Source organism: Dermacentor andersoni, chromosome 10, assembly GCF_023375885.2.
Source record: "Dermacentor andersoni chromosome 10, qqDerAnde1_hic_scaffold, whole genome shotgun sequence".
NCBI lineage: Eukaryota > Metazoa > Arthropoda > Arachnida > Ixodida > Ixodidae > Dermacentor > Dermacentor andersoni.
In genome coordinates this window covers 121,167,691-121,189,325 of record NC_092823.1, presented here as the reverse complement: position 1 = coordinate 121,189,325, position 21,635 = coordinate 121,167,691, and the positions used below count along the sequence as shown (strand labels likewise).

At 48.0% G+C, this 21,635-nt stretch overlaps 1 protein-coding gene and 1 long non-coding RNA gene across 2 annotated transcripts in view; one reads left to right on the top strand and one right to left on the bottom strand.

Annotated features, from left to right (window-relative positions):
- Positions 1 to 16,998, bottom strand: part of LOC129387992 (uncharacterized) — a 54,770-nt gene extending 37,772 nt beyond the window's left edge. Inside the window, exon 1 of the long non-coding RNA XR_008615116.1 lies at positions 16,952 to 16,998. This is a non-coding gene — a long non-coding RNA (uncharacterized lncRNA). The remainder of the gene's footprint in view (positions 1 to 16,951) is intronic.
- A 1,929-nt stretch (positions 16,999 to 18,927) lies between these two features.
- The window catches only part of LOC126544898 (G1/S-specific cyclin-D2-like), a 357,628-nt gene continuing 354,920 nt past the window's right edge, over positions 18,928 to 21,635 (top strand). The window contains exon 1 of the mRNA XM_050192430.3: positions 18,928 to 19,965. The gene's annotated coding sequence lies outside the window, so the exon portion shown is untranslated. The remainder of the gene's footprint in view (positions 19,966 to 21,635) is intronic.

The following is a 21,635-nucleotide window of genomic DNA, read 5'->3' as shown; positions in this document are numbered from 1 at the left end:
TCGCCACCGATATTTTTTTTTTTTTGTACACAACTAGGTCACTCGACAGGAGACTGCTCTTCTCGGGAAGCGCACCTGAACCACAGCGCAATTTTTTTTTTATTAAGACTGAATGCACCACGTGATTCAGGGCGGAACCCGTGTATACGTGAAAATCATTGCTGGCCGAAAGCATTCGGAACCACTAATACGCTGAACATTCGAGCATTGCACGGCACCTATCGTCAAGCCTGATTTCTACACGATGGCGAGAAATCCGCGTTATGCTTACCGTGCTGTTACCGTGACGGCTTGCATGTATCAGACAAGGATGCACTTAAAACAGGGCTGCCGGAGTCCTCGCTGAAGCGGTGACAGCTGATGTTATGTGCGCGCCATCTGTATCTGTGGTTAGTTTTTTTTGTTCTTTGCTTTGAGGAGAGTGGAGCGGTGGAAATTTCCTCTGTATCTTACTTTAGCTTTTTCTCCCTTATTTTCTTTCTGCATTTTAATTACTGAAGAGAGAATATTTAATTTTCCAGATGTTTTTCCTGACTTCATTGTGTGTTGGATTACTGCGCTTGTAATTAACAAAATAAATCATTCAGTTCTCCTTATTCTCCCCGCTCGTTTCACGACGAAAGTTTCGAGTTCTGCAGCCTCGACACCTTTGGTTAGCATAAGAGACATTGACCTAAGAGTTAAGAGGCCTGCTGCTGAGCCCGTGTATACTATGTGAAACCTTGAGAGGACGCTCCACAGCCGCGTAGAATTAACGCTAGCGCTAGTTGACACTCTCACGGTTACATCTACTAAACAGCTAGAGCGGCAGAACACCGAATGCGTAATGGGGTTGCAAGTTGCCTGTTGCAACTTGCAGTAATCTTCTGCAAGTTATCTTTTCGTACATTTTCTTTTCCCCTTTCCTTGATATAGTTTTGAATTTTAATAATGAGCGGGAGATACAGAGAAAGAGACGAAAGAAGTGCGCGGTGAACATGTGAACGCGCATGGACATTCCCACGCAAGTCAAAGGCGGTCGCACAAGGCAGTCGTCTTCAAAAAATTCAAGAACTTCCTCCGAGAAGTTTTCCAGACAGGTACCAACGTAGAGTTATCACAGCTACAAAAGGCTTTCAAGAATTGCACATCACGATAACGTTTAATCTTAGATTTTTGTAAATTTTCGCTCATCCTTGAAAGACGCATTTTAGTCGTTCTTTAGCTCTTTTTGTGTTTCATGGGAAACATAGCGGCACATATTCAGTGACCCCAAGTTGGCGTCGAAGAGGATCAATAAAGACGTGCTGAACCCCAGGAATTCTTAACCAGTGACCCAAGTCAGCGTTGAAGAGGTTCGTTGAAATTCTTTTACATAAATATTGACCATAGTTGGGGTAAAAGACATTCATTGAATAGCGGCCACATATCCAGTGTCCCAGACACAGTGATTCAAGTTGTTCCGGCGGTTGGTTTCGAACCCTGTTCCTCCAGCACAGCAGCCCAATAATCTATTCACTAGTCCATGGACTACTCGTGACCCAAACGGCCTTCTGGAAAGTTCGCAAAGTACTCTAAGAATGCCAATCGAAATTAAAAGCATAGAAGTGTCTTCACAGGCTTCTGGGCCGATGATCGGTGTTCCCGTAGCGTCGGCGCAGACAATGTATAGTCCTCTGGTATCCGCAACGCATTGGGTATTGACTACATTAATGTGATTAGCATTCTTAGGATACTTCACGAAGTTTCCGGAAGCTGACAGTCTATATATGTACCTCATCATTTTCTTTCCAACTTAAGTCACTGGATAGTCCATGGTCAAATGGGTAGTGCATCGGGCTGCTGGGTTGAGGGAGCAGGGTTCCAAACCAACCGTCGGAAAAACTTGGATCAGTGTGTGTCTTGCACTAGGTATACGGCACTCGCTATGTGTCGCGGTTCACTGAACCATTCTGATGCCAACTTGGCAATGATGAGCCATAAAGTATCGGTCGAACTCGAACAAAGCACTTTGACGTCAACTTGGGTCACTGTGTACGTGCCCGTTCTTCAAGGACAAAACATGCTTTAAAATTTTCTGCTATGTTGGACGGAACTCAACCTGCGTCATATATACGTATATCGGATACTGAATATGCAGGGTGCTTTCTCTAGCTGCACCAAATTCTTAAGAATTGCCTGTGGCAGGTAGCACAGTTCTAACCCTTGATCAATATTACTAGATCAGGAGGCAATTACTTCAAGGAGAAATCAAATCAAATTAATTAATTAATTATTAATTATCATATTAATCAATTATCATTAATTAATTATTAAATAATATTCTTAATATATTATGATTATTGATTAATCATATTAAACGCAAGGTAAAAAGGTTAAAAAGAAAGCATGGTAATCCTGTTAAAAGAGGCGCAGAACTCTCTTCAACAGAAGGTGACTGCTGCAAAGAGTTACTATTATAAGAACTCTCTGCCTAACTTTATTAAAAATGATCCTACGAAATTTTGGAACCATATGAAGGAAAGAAAGAAACCGATTTCACAAATTATAATTGAGGGCACATCAATAACTAATAACGAAGACATAGCACAACATTTTAATGAGTATTTTCAAAGTGTCTTTGCAGTGTCAGATGATTGCATTACTATGCTTCCAGTGAAACAGGTATTCGATGTGGATTCTATTTCTTATGCTGGAAATGTCAACATGTTGGTAAACCTAAAAACCAAAGCTTCTTGTGGCCCTGACGAAATCCCAAACATCTTTCTAAAACGTTATCCTGAACTTATTGCCTGCTTTCTTGTACGAATTTTTTGTGCATCTGTGCTGTCGGCACAACTGCCCGATGAATGGAGAGTGGCCCGAGTTGTTCCAATATTTAAAAAAGGAGTTCGCCTAAGATTACAAAATTATCGTCCCATTTCTCTGACGTCACAATGCTGCAAACTATTGGAGCACATCGTGGCAAACTATATAAAAGAATTCTTAGCTGAAAACAATGTGCTCACGGAGTTTCAGCATGGCTTCAGAAAGGGTTATTCGACTGTAACGCAATTGATATCAGTGATTCATTCATTTGCTTTATCTCTAGACAATAATGGCCAAATAGATGTAATATTTTTAGATTTCAGAAAAGCCTTCGATAAGGTTCCGCACGACAAATTAATCTTCAAACTTAGAATTATTGGCATACCTGACATTTTCATAAACTGGATTATTGCTTACCTGAGCAAACGCACTCAGTACGTTACAATAGGTGAACATAGCTCGGCCACTCTCCCAGTCACATCAGGGGTGCCCCAAGGTAGTGTCTTGGGGCCTTTACTGTTTTCAATTTATATAAATGACATTGTTAAAACCATAACTCCTGGTGTGCAAATTAGACTGTTTGCCGATGATTGTATTTTGTACAGTGACATAACTTGTCAGAATGATCAGACTGTCCTCGAAAAGAATTTAAATAACATTAAAGTGGTGTAATGAATGGGGTATGTTTATTAACGCTGATAAATCCGTATTTCTTTGCGTTACTCGTAAAAAAAGCCCACTAACTTTTTCTTATGCGCTAGGTTCTTCAGCTCTGCGTGAAACTCACAATTACAAATACTTAGGTGTTACTTTGACTTCCACATTGTCATGGAACATGCACATTAATGATATTTGTTCATCTGCTTTCGGCAAACTCTGTTTCCTAAGATACAAACTGAAAAATGCCCCTCCTAATGTGAAATTACTGTGTTATTTTACATTTATTAGACCAAAGTTAGAGTATGCATGTATATCATGGGATCCTTACACTAAATCAAATATAGTGCGTCTTGAAAAAATACAAAGAAAGGCAGTCAGGTTTATATTTAATAAATTCGCAAGACTGGACTCTCCCTCTAAAATTATGACAGAAAACTCCATAGCTACTCTTGAATCACACCGAAAGCTGCTAAGATTTGAATTCCTTTCCCTTCTTCTCAACAACAGGCTTGAAATTAAACCATCGCCTTATATAACGCCTGCAATAACACGGCAAACAAGACAGCATCATCCGGATTCACTAACACCCTATTATGCTCGCACTGACACGTTTAAATTTTCTTTTTTTCCCAGAACAGTATCAGACTGGAACGACAGTTTACGGACACAGTGTGACTAAGATTTGTATTTGCTTGTTCTTAATTTGTTCTCTTTTGTTTGTATACGTTCTATTGCCCCTCTGCTTGGACCGTGAGGTCTGCAGTATGTACTAAATAAAATAAAATAAATAAAAATTGAATAATTAACACAATTACGCAAATGAACTTTTAGTTAATAATGTTATGGCACACCTCAAACTACGAATTGTAGATAGTGAGTTCGCAAGGTGCATCCACTTGTAACGATTTCCAGGACTACACCATTTTCGATATATTAATTTTTGAGGTTTCCGACGAAATGGCTTTGGGTTCCAGTTAGTCTTTCTTTTTTTTGAGAAAACGCTGTTTTATGCATTGAATTTGAAACGCAATGGCAAAAGGATGGCTGGTTAAGCTCTGCTCCACCAGGTGGCTGCACTGTGCAGGCCGCTCAGGTCGCTCCCGTTTACGCTGTCTCTTCACCACAGCAGTAATAGTACGGATGGGCTTTACACCTCCCTCCATCCGTCAAAACGCCTAGCTCGTCTGCGCTCGAAACACGCACTGCTTGGATAGCTCTCGAGAGTTTCTTTACCTTGCACCTAATGCGCGGTGCGCGTGCGATCATTTTAGCAATTCGCTTTCAACGGAATGGTGCCACGGAGGCGTAGTATAAGGTGACGAGTCTATAGTACTCAACATATGCCCCTGTGCTATCCACACATGCATCTAGGTGTACGTGCCGTTACGCCAAACCTCACATTTACACAAGTAGGTTCATCGCATGCTCGCTAGTGCAAATGATCACTTATAATTGCGCGCACTGCCATTCGCGAAGCGGACTTTCTTCGCGAACAATTCCAAGCAGCAACGACCTTTATTTGGGCTTTTACGGCGCAAGGCGACCTCGGTACACCTACAATTTAAATTATTCTTCTTATTGATCATTCTCTTCGCCTGACGTCAGTAGTCGGTCCGGCGCCGCTACGCGTTCGGAGTTATGGATTAGACATGTTTGAAGAAACAGTAAGGGTGACTTTTCAGCGAAGTTTTGTCGTCCAGAAGTACGACATTTCATCGGTGGAAATGGCGACAATGTCTGCACTTTTAGCACTTTGTCTTGCGTTTGCTGCGGAAGGTTAAAACTGCGCAAAAAAGAAACAAACGAGGACAATCTTGCTTCAAGTATGAACCAACTCAAGGACGTCCTACTAAAGTTTGGTGCGGGTGAGCAGTCCTTTTGAAACCACTTGCGTGAACTTACCGGTATACAAGATATGTATACCTCAGCCCTGCATGTTCCAGCAGCGAAGAGCGCCACGATGTTTTGGGCACATCGACTAAGCTGCTGGCACCTTGCGCTGAAGCTTTCCACAGATGGTGGGAAGCAGCGCCGAAAAAAAAACGTATTTTAGGAAAATGGCAGGGGGGCGGAAAGTAAAATGAGAGGGACGTGATTAGGCAAAGATTCGCCCTGGCTAATCAACTCGCCGATCGCGACGAAAAAGTTTCCGAGGTCGGAAAATGTCCGAGTGCGCGTGGTCAGCGCGACTCAGAATGTTTGCGATGGAGATCAAGAGCGTGAACATTTCCGGGCTTCAGTCCGGCGAAGCTCGGTGCGTATGACACCCAGATGAACGACGAAGTGTGTTTCGCTGACGTTTTCAATAACTCATCTTCGCTCCCCTAGCGGCCGGCACTACTTAGCCCATTTAGCCATGGTGCACGCAAATGCGTGCGTGACTTAACTGCTTTGACCGTTTCTATCCAGTGGTGGTCAGGGAGGAAGTCACAGAGGCTGTGAATCCGGCACTTACCTATTGTGGAAATAGGTTTCACGTGAGTGTTCTTCGCAAGACCATGTACAATGCTGCAATCACTGGCGTTTTTGACGTGACGTTAATTCGACGTGTCGCGTGGCGTCAGCAACGCAATGGCGAAAAAATAGCTTTTTTTCTCCTTTCTCGAGATGCTTGTAGCTCATAAGTTGTGCACCTGCTTTGAGCCTGTGATTTATTTTCTTTCTGTTTAAAGAAGTTAAACATCTGACAGTACAGTAAATCAAGATTTAATTGTTCTGTGAATACGATGACTCGTTAAAAATGTCCGCAGCTTCATCGTACCTTGCGTACTTTGCATCAATGCTGCCTGCAACGTCTTCAAATAAATTTATGCCACTTTTGTGAGCGAACGAAGCGGGCGGAAAGGGTGGAAAACGTTTAATTGGGCAGATTTACAAAGTACGGTCGCATTGTACGAGGCTGAAAAACCCCGGCTCTCCGCTCTTGTCCGGAAAACGTCCAACGGCTCTCAGGGTTGCTTGACCTGGTTTCTGAATACGGCTATGTTTAGAGCTGAAGCTCACATCCCACCCCACCTAGAAGTCCAAGTCCACTTGGAAAAGAAAAAAACTACTCTTGCATTGACAGGTCATAGTCTTGTAGATTTCGGGGTCGTGTGCGATGACGTAGGGGTCGTCGACTTGAAGGGTGGGCCGAGGCTTCATCTGCATGTGAAGGTGAGGTATTGCGTCTAAAAGTTCGGCGGAGGCGTGAACAGGGACGTGGTCCTCGGGCGGCAACTCGGCGGAGTCTGGAGTAGGGTGTTCATCTCCCTCAATTGACTGACCCAGGATTGGCTCGAAGTATGGTGGACGATACCTCTTCATCTGTCTTACATGAACAATTAGAGTATCTTGTCTAGACATTGTGGAGTTGGTTACCTGTCGAACGTCGTAGGTGACTGGAATTCGCTTGAGTGTGACTTGGTATAAGCCTTTGAACTTGGGAGCAAGCTTTTCAGATCCCTGTAGGATAGATAGGCTCTTGTCGGCGCACCCATACAAAGTCGCCAATGTCAAATGATGCATCGCAGTGGGTCCTGTCATATATTGCTTTCCGAGTTTCTTGCGCTTGTTTTTAGTTACTGACTGCTTCGCTTCGCCGATCTGGCAGTGTCAGGAGCCTTTCGCTGAGGTTAGAGGCTTGATGTGGGCAGACGTTTTGATGTGGCAGCTTTGGTATGAACCCAAACAAAAGTTCGAAAGGCGAAAAGCCAGTGCATCGATGGTGGGTTGTATTGACAGCGAAAGCGGCTTCTTCCAGTTTCGTGACCCAAAGTGACTGGTCACCATCGCACAGTTTCCGAAGTGCTGTCACAAGTGTTCCATTGGCACGCTCAACAAGTCCGTTGCTGGCAGCACGGTATGCTACTGAAAAATGCATGTTCACACCATGCATGCGCATGAAATTCTTGAAGTGGTGAGACACAAATGACTTGGCATGATCGGAGAGACGGTCGTCAGCGGCTCCAAATCTGTAGAACAACGAATGCAAGTGCTTCAGCACATCTTTGGTTGAGGCTGTGGGCACCGCTGCTGGGACGATGTATCTGGTTGTGAAGTCAATGACGTTGAGGATGTACTTCTCTTCTGTTCCTGGCATTGTGATGTAGTCAAGAGCTATGGCACTGAAGGGAATCTCAGTAGTAGGCATGTAACACATTGTGCCAACTGAACGTGTGGTAGGCCGGTTGTGTACCTGGCAAACTTGACAGGCTTCAACATAGGCTTCCGTAGTAGCAGCCATCTTCGGCCACCAATAGCGGTCTTTGATCTTTGTGAAGGTGCGTGACACATCCATGTGTCCATTGTCATCATGAGCAAGTTTAAGGACTTGCTGTTGCATCCTGGCTGGGACAACAATTGTCTACAGGTCTGGACTCACAATCCTGTAGAGGATTTCATTGGCCACAACAAAGTTCTGGTTCTCCTGTCCTGACAGAAGCTTTGCACGGATGGCCTTGCATGTTTCATCTTCAGCTTGCATTGTGATGAGGGTGTGGACTTGAGATACTGTGGCGCATGAGTAACGTGAAAGCATGTCAGCCACATGGTTCTGGCGTCCTGGTCGATGTTCAACAGAGAAGTCAAACTCTGCTAGATCGAGTAGCATTCCTGTGAAGCGTCGAGACGGCTTAAAGTTTGTTGTCAAGCAGGCAACTGACCAGTTGTCTGTCAGAAGATGGAACCGTCGTCCGAGTAGGTAATGTCGAAACTTCACTGTAATGGTCCAATGCACGACCAAAGCTTCCCAAACGTTGCTGTGCAGTTTACGCTCAGGTTCTGTGAGCAATCGGTTGGCATACTCGATCACAGTCTCTTTGCCGTCTTTCTTTTGGGTGAGCACTGTCCCAAGGGCTGTAGCAGATGCTTATGTGGCGACTGTCGTAGGTGCATCAGCGTCAAAATGGTCCAGTATTGGCGCTGATGTCAGTGCAGAGCGAATAGTGTCAAAGGCCTTCTGGCACTCAGGTGTCCACTCGAACACGACAGTGCGAATGGCGGCTTGGAGAGGCGCAGCAATCTTCGAAAAGTCACGTATGAAGCGTCTGTAGGAATCGGCTGTTTGGAGCCAGGAGAGCACCTGTTTTGACGTTTTTGGCACCGGTATTCGCAGGAGTGTTTCAATCTTTGAGGGGTCTGGCTGCTTGCTTTGTTACGAGATCAGAAATCCGAGAAACTTCACCGAAGAAACAGCAAACCTGCACTTCTTCAGGGAAACCTTGAAGCCGGCCCGTTGCAGGAGTCAAAGTTTCGTCCAGAAGATCTAGGAACTCCGACAAGGTGTTGGCGAAGATGATGATGTCATCTAGGTATGTGCGTACACCTGATGTGGACTGTCGAGGCTTTAGTTGAGAAAAGATTTTGTGCATCGCCTCTTGAAAGGTGGATGGTGCGTTCTTCAACCCAAAAGGCATTCGAGTCAATTTGAAAGTACCCTGGTGCGTTATGAATGTGGTTTTCTCTTGGTCTTCCTCTTTCACTCTGATTAGCCAGTATGCACAGCACAAATCCAAGACCGCGAACAGGGAGTTTCCAGCAAGGCCATCAAAAATGTCATCGACCCGGGGAAGTGGCTGCAGGACATTCACTGTCATATTGTTCAGAGGTATATAATTCACACACAGCCTCTTTTTGTCGTTTTGCGTCACTACCACTGCTGGGACCCCCCTGGGCCATAGGATGGTCGGATGATGTCACTCTCAAGCAGAGTCGCTGTCTGACGCTCGAGAAATTGTCTATCACTGGCTGTGTAATGGTACGGCTGTCGACCGTAGGGCATGGTATCAGGCACCAGCTTGATTTCGTGTTCGATGCCTTCATAGAGACCGATGTCTTCAGGGCTGGTGCTGAAAAGACCAGCATGTCGTTGTACAATGTGCTTCACGGCTGCTTGTTCTTCGGGATTGAGCTGAGCTCCGAGGCAGATGTCAGTCAGGGGATCGTCAGGGACGTTATCAAGTGGGTCTGAAGGCAATAGGCTGGAGGAGCTTGTTTGGAGTGGGCTTGTGGGGCATGTGGTTTCCAGTTGAACTAGGGCCGCCTTGTTGAGCTGGCTCCACAAGGGTTCATTCTCGTCCGGCTCATGCTCGAATTGAAGCGGCTCAGCCGTGGGCTGCGATGGATCAAAACGTGACAATGCAGATGTTGTCAAAATTACTGCATTTGACATTCTTGGCAATAGTTCCTCTTTGCACTGCACGACAACGTTGGTAGATGGCTGGCAGATCACAGGCAGCTTTGGAGGTTTGAAGTGGAGTTTAGCTTAAGCTGCGTAAAACTAATCCTCTTCTAGAATGAGGGGTAGGGCGTTCCGTTTAAGGACGGGTGCTTCGACAACTGCAGATAGAGGTCCAATGGTGACCCTCAAGAAGACAGATCCTTCCGGTATGACGGAGCTTCCACCAACGACAAGCAAAGGTGGCTTGGTCCACAGTTCGATGTTGACTTTTGATGCTAAGTTTGCTGCAAGAATTGTGACATTTGAGCCAGTGTCTGGGAAAGCACTGATCTCTCCCATTCCTTTGACTTGAGCGGTAATGACGACACATCTGAACTTGGATCCATACAGGGTGTCATCGACACGGCCAACGTAGGCTGTTGGTGCTTTGGGGACTGTCGGCTTGTTGTCACCAGAAGGTTGCTTTGGTGAAGTACATTTACTTGCAAGGTGACCCTTCTCTTGACAGTTGTAGTACAGCGCATCTCTCAAGTCTTGTCCTCTTCTGTATGCTGGGGAACCATACTTGGCTGAAATGGCTTCGTACCTCGACTCTTGGTCCGCATGTTGTAGGCTGTTAATACGAGGAGGCTGCGTCATGCGTGTGGTGTACTGGAACGTAGATGGTCGAGCAGTCTGTGAGGAGTTCACAGTACTGTCAGTTCTGGCAGTAGCACTCTGGAGCTGGGGGCGTCCCGGCTGTCTTGCGAATTGCTCTGCTGACTGCGGAGATCGGATCAGGCGGGCGTGGTCCAATGCTCTATCCACTTCGGATACAATGCTGGGGAAGTCGTCCACGGTACGGGGTCGCTGAACAGCGATGTATGTGGCTACCTGGTCGTCACGAATGCCTTGAACGAGGTATTCGATGCGTTCTTTGTCAGTAATGGAAACTGGACAGCGTGACATGATCTTGAGCTTTGCAAAAGTGTACTGCTGCAGGCTCTCTCCGGCTTTTTGCGTGAGGGCTGTGACCTTCTGTTGCCACTGTATGATCGAATGTTGCTCGCCGAATTGTTCTTGGAGTCCGGCCCTCCAGATGGACCATGTGGTAAGCTTTCGCCCTGTTGAGGCATGCCAGTCTGCTGTGACTGCACGTAGCTTTCCTTGCGCGATGGCGAAGAAAGTTGGGTCTTCCCGTCGTGCAAGGAAGCGGGCGGAAAGGGTGGAAAACGTTTAATTGGGCAGATTTATAAAGTACGGTCACATTGTTCGAGGCTGAAAAACCCCGGCTCTCCGCTCTTGTCCGGAAAACGTCCAACGGCTCTCAGGGTTGCTTGACCTGGTTTCTGAATACAGCTATGTTTAGAGCTGAAGCTCACATTTTGATAGATTTTTCTGTTAGCCCATCGTAAATTGTGATTTAAGGAATAGAGTTATTGCAATACAGCGTATTAACCACAGCCGTAAACCTGGCAAATATCGTGAAACTCTTGAATGTGTAATATTGCCACATCCTATATGGTCGCCGCGGGTATGTGCCAGGCGATGAAAACGACGCTGAAGTAGCGCGCGGATAGAAAAACAGGGACGACAACGACGTCGCATTGACTGCTCTGATAAAGTGCTTTGATACGCCCTCTACACCGACTTTCCCTAGGCGTGACAATATATATTTCCCATTATCAGCGCTTTTTCTGCTGATCGGTTTCGTTTTCAGTCTAAAGAAAAGAAAAACGAGGGTGTTGAAGGACGGGTGGGAGTGCAGGGAAGGGCAGTGCTCTCCTTAACCTTTAAAGCACGAAGTCGGTGGCAGCAGTAAGGTGCTGCCTGCCCTAGAAAAACTTCTCTAGATCTAGGGACTGTAGTTATTTAGACAAAGACTTTCCATTTCTAAGGGAAATTTGTGCAGGAAAGAGCCTCTTGCACTGCAAGAACTTGAACTGCAAGATAATTATACTTGAGTGCAGCGACGTCATTATTGAAATTTATGAAAAAACAGGCTCGAAAATGAATTCAAACTGTAAGTTTGCAGCCTATTTGCAAAAGAATCTAGTTTATCTCTACGAAACGTATATTGGCAAAGGGAACGACTGCTTCCTAAAGAAAGTGGAGAAATCTAGGGAACCTTTTTATCCGTTTTAAGGGGAGACTGGCATCATGGTTGCGTACCTAATGTTTGCGTACCTTCTTAAAAAAATGCTTATCAGCCTTTTATCTTATCATGCTTACAGCCCCTTAAACTTCGTAAAGTAGCGACACTCTCTTCCTCCGCCTTCGCTCCTCCTCTTTTCTCCTCTCTTTCCCGCTCCCTCCTCGACCGTCGCGCCGCCTACACCGCTCGAGCGTAGCAACGGCGCCAACATGCGCTCCTCGCCACTCCGTAGACGCTTCTCGAGCAAAAATGGCGCTGAAGCACGGCGCGAGGGCCCACGTGATGTTATTAGGCCAATAGGGACGCGGCGTTGGCCAGAGCGCGCGAGGAGGAGGAGGCATTATTCAAAGCGTGGCGCTACTTTACTAAGTTTAAGGGGCTTTATTCGTGCTCTCCTATAGCCATTTTCTGGGGCGGGAAACTGCTCAGGCAGGTACCCTCGCTGTCTTTTGAGTGGGTTGGTGCGTCAAATACTGGCCGTCACGTTGACTTCAATAAACAGCTTCAACAGCTTAGGAAACTTGCACTAAAACGAAACGCTGTAAGAACACGACGGCAAGACGACTGTGTGACGCAATGACGACGACGGAATGACGAAGGAGTAACGACAATGGAACCACAAACGACAGAAGGACGATAATAGGATGACTGCTCTGAAATGATGGCAGAAAAAGCGACGGTATGGTAAGTGAAAGGAGGCTACGTCACAAGTGAATTAGGGCGATAAAGTGATGACGACGACGGAAGGACAACGTGACGGCATGACGACTGCAGCCTGTTTGTGTTGCGGTCCACGTCCGCGCTATGGATCCGGTGCCGGTTTACAATACGGCCGGTACAATCGTGCAAGTCGGCACTTTCACACACACACGCACACACACACACACACACACACACACACACACACACACACACACACACACACACACACACACACACACACACACACACACACACACACATATATATATATATATATATTGTGACACGCTAACGCCGATGTTTTCATCTTGGTCGGAAGAAGACGACGCTCTGGAATTCGCGCGCTGTCTACAATCTTGTCAGCTGCTACAGTTATTGTAAATATCCTGTAAATATACGTCTGACTGTTTTAACCACGTAACGTTTTGGTGGAGGTTGCGGGATCATTATCAAGATGGATTTACGCAGCGGGCGCTCCTTGGCTGCATCTACAATGCCAGCTCAAGGCGAGGATGCTTCGGGCCCGTCGGCACACGCGCCCACCGTCATTCTAGCACAACCCCGGGACCCAGGAACCTTTTCTGGCACCGACGACACTGATGTTGAAGACTGGCTTCAACTATATGAGCGGGTGAGCGCCAGCAAGCACTGGGACCAGACCATCATGCTCGCTAATTTGATATTTTACCTCGCGGGCACAACACGCGTCTGGTTTCTGACAGACGAGGAGGAACTTACCAGCTGGGACATCTGTAAACAGAAGCTCAAGGATTTGTTTGGCAAGCCTGTTGGACGTCAGCGCGCCGCCCAAAAAGACCTCGCTTCGCGTGTCCAGACGTGCACTGAATCCTACCTCGCGTACATCCAGGACGTGCTCGCTCTGTGCCGCAAAGTGGATCCGAAGATGTCCGAACCTTATAAAGTTGCACATGTCATTAGGGGCATAGCAGATGATGCCTTCCATCTCCTTGTGTTCAAGAATTCTTCCACTGTGCAAGCCATATTACGAAATGTCGGCGGTTCGAAGAAGCCAAGAGTCAGCGCATTGCCCAGCCATTTCCCCGCCTTCCCAACACGGCTGCTACGTCCACCTGCGAAGGCCTCCGCAGTCCGCCCACGCCTAATCGCTCTGATTACATCCTACATATCATCCGACGTGAAACAGAAGCCCCATCTCCTGTCACGACTCCAACTTATGGCCAGACAATTGCGAGGCGACCGTCTCATTGAAACAGTGCGTCGTGCGCCAAGAATAGGCCAACATTGGCTTGACCAACGTCTGCTCAGTTAATCGGCCTGATTACACTCCGTCCAGCACTGTCATATGCACCCGCAGCCTGAATGCCCCAACGTGGTATCGCAACTCAGCCAAATGACGTACTTCAGATGACAGGCCTATATGCTTCAATGGAATGCATCATGTAACCGCACTGAAAAACAAGGGACAAGGAAGGAACACACAAAACAGGCCTTCCTTGTCCCTTGTTTTTCAGTGCGGTTACATGATGCATTCCATTAACGACCACCAACTAGCCCGCTTATCCCTGTTAAAAAGTGTTCTATATGCTTCACTTGTGGCCGTATCGGCAATATTTCACGTCACTGCCGGTCTTCGTGGAATTCGACCCCCTGGTCGCACTTCCCTCACATGGCCCTCATGCTGCTCCTCGGTTCGCCCCGCAAACGCAGCCAGTAAATTCTGGCGACACTTCTCTTCCTACCCGCTCTAGCCGCTCTCCTTCGCCACGTCGCCGCTTCTTCCGATCGCCCCCATCTCGTCGATAACCGACCCCTAGCTCCTTCCGGCGCACCCTTCCGGAAAACTAACGGGTGCAGCACCTGGAGGTGATGCTGCCAAACCGGCCCGACGCAAAAATCCTCTTCTGACCTTGCCCACACATCGGAACCTCATTATAGTGAACGCGGATGGTGTACCTGTTACGGTTCTGATTGACACTGGCGCGCACGTATCTGTGATACGTGCGCGCCAGTCATCACAGTCATCACTGATCATCACGCTCTGTGTTGGCTATCGTTCTTCAAAGGTCCTTCAGGGCGCCTTGGCCGCTGGGCTCTGCGCCTTCAAGAATACAACTATTCAGTTGTATACAAGACGGGCCGGTTACATCAAGATACGGACTGCTTGTCGCTCCATCCTGTCGACCCTCCTGGCGTTTCTGTGGCCGGCATATCTGTCATCGTTCTCTCCGTGGCTGCTTTTCGCGATATTGGAGCCGAACAACGATCGGGACGCCTCCTTGCAACACCTTATTCAACGGCTCACTTCAATGACGCCCGATCTTTCTCTTCGCATGTTTGAACTTCAAGATGGTATATTGTACCGCTCTAACATGCGCCCGGACGGCCCTGACCGACTGTTCGTTGTGCCTGAGCATCTACGTCAGACTGTTCTCGCCCAGCTTCATGATGTACCGACTTCCGGTCACCTTGGCATGTCACGGACTTATGACCGCGTTCTTCGGCGCTTCTTTTGGCCTGGTCTATACGGTGACGTCTGCCGTTATGTCGCTGCGTGTGACCGTCGTCAACGACGCAAAAAGCCGATCACACTCCCTGCTGGTCGCCTTCAACCACTTGACGTACCATCAGAACCATTCTTCCATGTAGGTGTTCAACTTTTAGGATCTTTTCCTACCTCTACTTCGGGAAACAAGTGGATTGCTGTAGCAACAGACTGCGCCTCCCGGTACGCAATCACACGGGCTCTTCCGACAAGCTGTGCAACCGATGTCGCCGACTTCCTCCTAGAGAACGTCATCCTTCACCACGACGCCCCTCGACAGCTGCTCACCGACCGAGGCCGCTACTTTCTTTCTAAAGTTGTAAACGACATTCTACACTCGTGCGCGACTAAACACAAACTTGCTACAGCTTACCATCCACAAACGAACGGTCTAACCGAGCGCCTTAACCATACCCTTATAGACATGCTGTCCATGTATGTCTCCGCTGACCATCGCGTATGGGACGTTGCACTGCCGTTCGTTACTTTCGCCTATAATTCGTCTCGCCATGATACCGCAGGCTTCTCTCCATTCTTCCTCTTGTTTGGCCACTACCCTACGCTACCTTACGACACCGTTCTGCCTGCTAATCTGAATTCCACATCCGAGAACGCCCGTGAAGCCATACTCAAAGCACAAAAAGCACGCCAGATTGCCCGACGTCGACTTGTGGAGTCGCAGGACAATCAGCGGCGTTTATATGACGCCCGCCATCGTGACGTTCATTACACACCGGGCGCCCTGGTTCTCCTTTGGTCGCCGTCGCGACGTGCTGGCCTCTCGGAGAAGTTAAAGGCCAGAATACATGGAGCGAATATGCCACGAATAGTCGGCGTTCGACGCCCGGCGGCGTACGCGCTACTCGCGGCGGCGGAGAAAACGTCGTTCGCCGCCGATCTGGCTGGCGCAGAAAAGTTCGTCGGGCGTCGACGATACCGGAAGCGGCAAACGAGCGGCACCCCAAAGCGAGCCAATCAGGTCTCACTATCCGCCCCGACTTCCGACTAGGCTTCCCCGCTTGTCCGTGTATCCCGATCCCGCTCTATCGTTCACGCCGGTCTCCCGCTTTTCGTATTCATGGCATCCAAAGCGGCGCGGCTGGAATTTAACGACAAGTTAATAACAGCCATGGTTAGACAAGCTCACGTGCGCTACTTTCGGGTCTGCTTGCTTCAGCCGCGCGCGCGTTGAGCCACAGTACATAGCCGCGGAGTTGGAGGAGCCGAAAGTTGTTTACCCGCCCAGTGTTGCCACAACGCATAGCATCGCCGCTTTCTTTAAACTACATCGGCACATGAATGTCTCAAACACATAAAAAATATTAGAAATCATTTCTAAACAAAATTTTACGCGTTTTTAGAGTGTTCCGTAATTCAAAAACGATAATAATTGTCGTAATAACGACAGCGCATTTGCCTCGTCTAGACACACTGATAACAACGCAGCGACTCGCCGGCGGCGGCCGGCCTGTCTTCGCTCCATGTAGCGCAGCCTGACGAAAATACGGCGTCGCGCCGCGGCAGATTTTCTGCCGCCCGAACTTCGTCGTGAAAGTTCGCTCCATGTATTCTGGCCTTACACAAAACAATGAACACCAGCACATCAATCGATTTTACATGAAAAATCAGAACGCCGACAAAAAAAAAAAAACGGAGCAGAGAGAAGCCAGGGTGCAGCGGGCAAATTGTACCTGCTAGTGTTTACTCTGTTCTGAACACATTTTTCTGGAGCCGCGTAGTCAGAACAATCGTACAAGCAACAAAGCGAATTGAGCGAGCTGGTAATTTAACATTCTTGGCGTATATGTGCAGCGCGACGCACACATGTGTCGTGCTTTCTGTGTACCGCGTCTGTGTCACGCTGCACGTATATACCAAAAATTGCACGAGTGAAGAACCTCTCATACCAGGCGTACGCATTTCAGCGTGTACAGGAGTGTTACTCGAGATAAGTGCCGCTTTAGTGTAAACAAGCCGAACTCACCTCTGTAAACAAGGCGAACGGACCTCGCATATTCTGGTCCCTTTAGGGCCTGTTTACGCTCGAGCCGCCCATCGCCGCAAGCCGCACCGCACGCGTGCGGTCGCACGAAAAATTGCACATATCGAACACTTCTGCACAAATTTCAGTTTACAATGTGTACGGTTTACACTGTGTACATAGTGTAAACGGAAATTTGTGCACAAGTGTTCGGTATGTGCAATTTTACGCGCGACCGCACGCGTGCGGTGCGGCTTGCGGCGATGGGCGGCTCGAGCGTAAATCGGCCCTTAGGAACCGGCCGGCCTCGTTCGTCCGCACCGCACCACGCTAAAAGGCTTTGCCACCTTCCGTGCGATCTGCGCAGTTTGGTGCGCTGCAACCCCGTCATACTGGAATACAAGTGTCAAAATGATCTGCTTCGTAGCACTTCACCAAAGTCATTACCTTAATATCCTCGAATACCGTACCTGCAACCCGGAACCGATCGTTGCTACGCACGCTCGACGGTCCGCTGATTGCAATTTCGATGGCACTGACGGAAAAGAGTCGGTGCCGCTTCCGTAAAGTTGGCTTCGGAGCACGCAGTTGATCATTTGACGTCATTTTGCTCCACGTGATCGTGCTCGACGAATAGGGGCGCGAGCAGCGCCGAAAAGGTTATGCGCAACTCTGCTCCCTGCGGGAGCATATACAGGAACAATAGGAGAAGTTACTTTCACGATACTCTGGCCCTTACCGTGTCTTGCGTCAAGTAACTGACGTCACGTACGCCCCTCTTGAGCCAACCGTGGCTCAGCATCGCTGCGACGTGGTCCACGTCGCGCGTCTTAAGTTGTATCACTTGCCCACCTCCTAGCCATCACCGAGCCGGTGCTTCAGCCGCCGGGGGTCATGTGACACGCTGACGAAGATGTTTTCATCTTGGTCGGAAAGAAGACGACGCTCTGGAATTCGCGCGCTGTCTACCATCTTGTCAGCTGCTACAATTGTAAATACCCTGAAAATATACGTCTGACTGTTTTTAACCCCATAACAATATGTACTTCTAGGTTGTGGATGCACGTACGAAACAAAGGCGATGCTTTATTTCCTACGTAAACATATGTTCACGCCCAACCCGGGAGGGTAGGCAGAAGGAGGGAAAATGCTGCTTACCACCCTGTAACTGCCTAGCTTTGACTGCTAGCTAACACAAGAACGGTGGTCAACATTAGGTGTATGCGTGTGGGGAAGTAAAAGGGCAAGAACAGAGGCCATCAGCGAGGGGTAAAGAATGGAACTATTTACCCATGTACAATATGGCGACTAGGTAAAATTCTAGCCATAGTTCATTTGCGGAGCGACTTCCTCAAGAAAGACGGAGGAAAGAAAAATATAGCGAGAGGATTCGCTCCTGCGCTCACTTTCACCGAGCTTATACTATATCAGCAGCTAGTGCAGAGAGCGAGAAGGCGTCCTCTGTAGTGAGATCAACAAGGTCGCGCTCCGGCGAGACCGCGTAAAGCGTGCGGGGCCCACGAGGGAGACAAATAACAAATGGTCATTTGCCCGACGCGTTGCACTAGACAGACAGAGAAAGCCGGTGCTGCAGCCGCCGCCGCCTCGACGCGGCGCGACGCTGCGCCGGCCCCAGCACGGCTCCCGGCTAGCTGATCGCCACCTGCGTTCGTAAACTCTCCGTATTCCCCCATTGTTGCCGCACTGTGGAGAGGGAAACGACGCATCTGTAACGGGCCACGAAGCAGCGTGCGTCCCTTCCCCCCGCACGTCAGCTGTTGCGTGCAGCGCGTGCAGACGCGGCGAGCGGAGTTCCAGCCAATCAAGTGTCAACCCAGACACCGTGTTACTCCCCCGCCAGTGGTTCTCGCGCGTGCGCATGCGCGCGCGCACGCGCAGATTCGTACTTCGCGAATTCGTCTGCTCTCTGGATCCCCTCGCATATAAAACGCCGATTAAGTAAAGTGAGAAGAAAAAAAAAGTGACAAAAAGGCGAGCAATCTACAAAGGCGTTCAGAGTGCTGCACCCGACACCTTCGGTAACGGCGGCACAAGGAAAACGCGCTAAGTCTCTGTGAAACATCAAACCTCTCTGAAATTAGGGGGGTGCTGAAAATGCGGCTTTGCCATGGTGGCTTGCTCCTTTCGAAGCGTGTCGTGCATAAGTATCTTCTGTTAGCAAAGCCACCTGCACGCAACCTGTGCATTCGAGTGTTCATCTGCATAAAGAAACACGGCGAAACGCACACACATACTTAAAAGCACACATACACTATTGTACGCTGGCGGGAACACAAGGCTGCGGATTAGTCTTCGGCTCGCAGGACTGAGGCTTGGGAACGTCTGTCTGCTACTAGTTCTGCGGGCAGTCGCCCGCACTGATTCGTACGTTCAAAAGAATAATAATAAATAATAAAGAAAGAAAGACAGAGCTTCGCTCTTGAGAACGTGAATCTACGCATTACCCTTTGTCTCACAAGCTGCCCAGTCGACCCGTTGACGTAGCGGTGGCGACGCATAAACTGCACGCAACTACGGCTTAGAGACGCGCCAGGCCCGACGTTGCTTGCGTGAAAAAAAAAAAAAAAGCGCAGCCCGGTGGCGCCGACTGAACGAATAGTTCGCCGGAGCGAAACGCGCATGAACTATGGGCGAAACAAGTGCGCGAGAGAAAGTGAAAAACGAAAAAATAAAATAAAAAAGAAAACAATAACGAAGGATAAAGCCACTGAAGAGCGAAGGGCGACATAGCGCTCGCAGTCGTACGCTGTCTCTACGAACGTGAGGACGATCTCGGATAACCGTGCAGTGCGTGCCGCCTTCTGGGCTTTCATTTCCCCCCCCCCCCCCCCCCCCCCGAATTCCAGGAACGGCTTCGTCGGCTCCGTTTTTTTCTGCTCTACTGCATCACACCGCAGCATCGTCCGGCCGTGCCATCGAAGGTAACACAAACAAAAAGCAGAGAGAAAGCCGGCTGCACAAAAAGGACCGCGAGTGTCTTTGAAAACCACGAACGGGTGAGCAGCTTTTGGCGCCTGCCACGTCTTTGCCGATACGGAAGTCGATGCGATCCCTTTTTCTCGTTCGATGGATGGAAGGATGTTATGAGCGTCCACTTTGCAACGGGGCGGTGGGTTGCGCCACCAAACTCTTGCTATTATACTGCTTAATGTCCTACCTAGGTTAAAAAAGCGATTCCTTCAAGCAAGCTGACCTCTAGTGGAGGAAAAAAAAGTACGCGATAGAAGCGAATCTGTCAGGTTGCGTGCAGTATATTGGTGACGCAGAGAGTGGAAAGTATAATTTAAAACTGTACGAATAAAGGGTGGCATTAGCGCGTCGGATGCTTACGTGTTTATGTCCATAAAAGCAGAAAAAAAGGAAGAAAGCAAAGAAGTGTTAAGAGTTATTTTGGTTTCGCGAGCAATGATAACACCTCTTAACCTCAAGATATTGAGCGACTTCAAGTTGGTACTTCTCCGGATTTCCGACTCAGAAAAAATCCACCTGTCAACTGGCTACGTGGACTGCCTTGCCGGCAAGCCCGTCATAGGCCCCCCGTTGTGAAAGACTCAAAAGTTATATTGCTGTCGTGCTAGGAAGACAGACTTGGTTCTTTGCGTTGGTGCACCTCGACAAGGGATGATAATGAATAAGACTATGATTTACGCGGCACATTTGCGATCAGATGCCAGACACTACGAAGTTATTTTTTAATTATTATTCTTACTTTTTTGTTCAGTTCAGTTCGCTACATTACAATGAAAAGTTTACTGGTTCTGCCATCTTCCTTATCTCTTGTTTCGTCTCGGAAAAATTGAGAAGTGTTAAAAAAAGAAGTGCAAGTTATTTTTATGTACATAATGACATTCTTGTTCAAACTGCCGTATGTCGAAACCACGGCTGCATGTTTATCCAAATCAGAGTACCGCAAAACGCGTGTTGAGCTACAATTCGATGCTCATGAACATGCACTCATTAAAAAAAAACATTATCTGTCCTTTAATTCGACAGAAATGCTTTCCTCGCGCGTAAGGCCTACGTTGTTGTTGTTGTTGTTGTCGTTGTGCGTTCAAAACATGGCTCGTACGCACAGTAGGGTAATGCCAAGAATGGGGTAATCTTAAGCTGCAAGCCTTATATCTCTATGTTTCAAGGTCGCGTTGTGAGGTACAGAAAATCGGAGCGCTCGTACCACTGCTGACGAGTTAGTTCATCGTCCTGTTCTTCCACATCGCTTCTTCCCCACCGATGCCGCTAATGATTCCAAAAAAGAGGCACATTTAATTATTATAAAGTTAATTAAGGCACTTGAATCCTCGACCTCTCGTGGGAGTCGAACCCGTGACCTTTGGTATTAATTAGGGCGAAGTTGAATAAGGCACAGGTAATTAAGGCAGCTTTAATGAAGGCTCTCGAAACCAGGACTTTAATGGGAGAAAACAATAAGAAGTAACAACGGAGCTGAATGAGAATGCCAAGTAACTTAATGGACGTCTCTTGAGGGCGCAGGCTTTCGCTTTGACCTTCTTTGGCGGATGCTAAAGTGAATGTAAATTTTAGGTTCAGTTAATAGCCAATAATAAAGCACACAATGAAAAGGTGTGACTGCGAATAAAACAGTGTTTATGTAATTGAGCAGCGAGACCAAATAACTGGACGGGGAAATTTGAAACCAATAAATAAG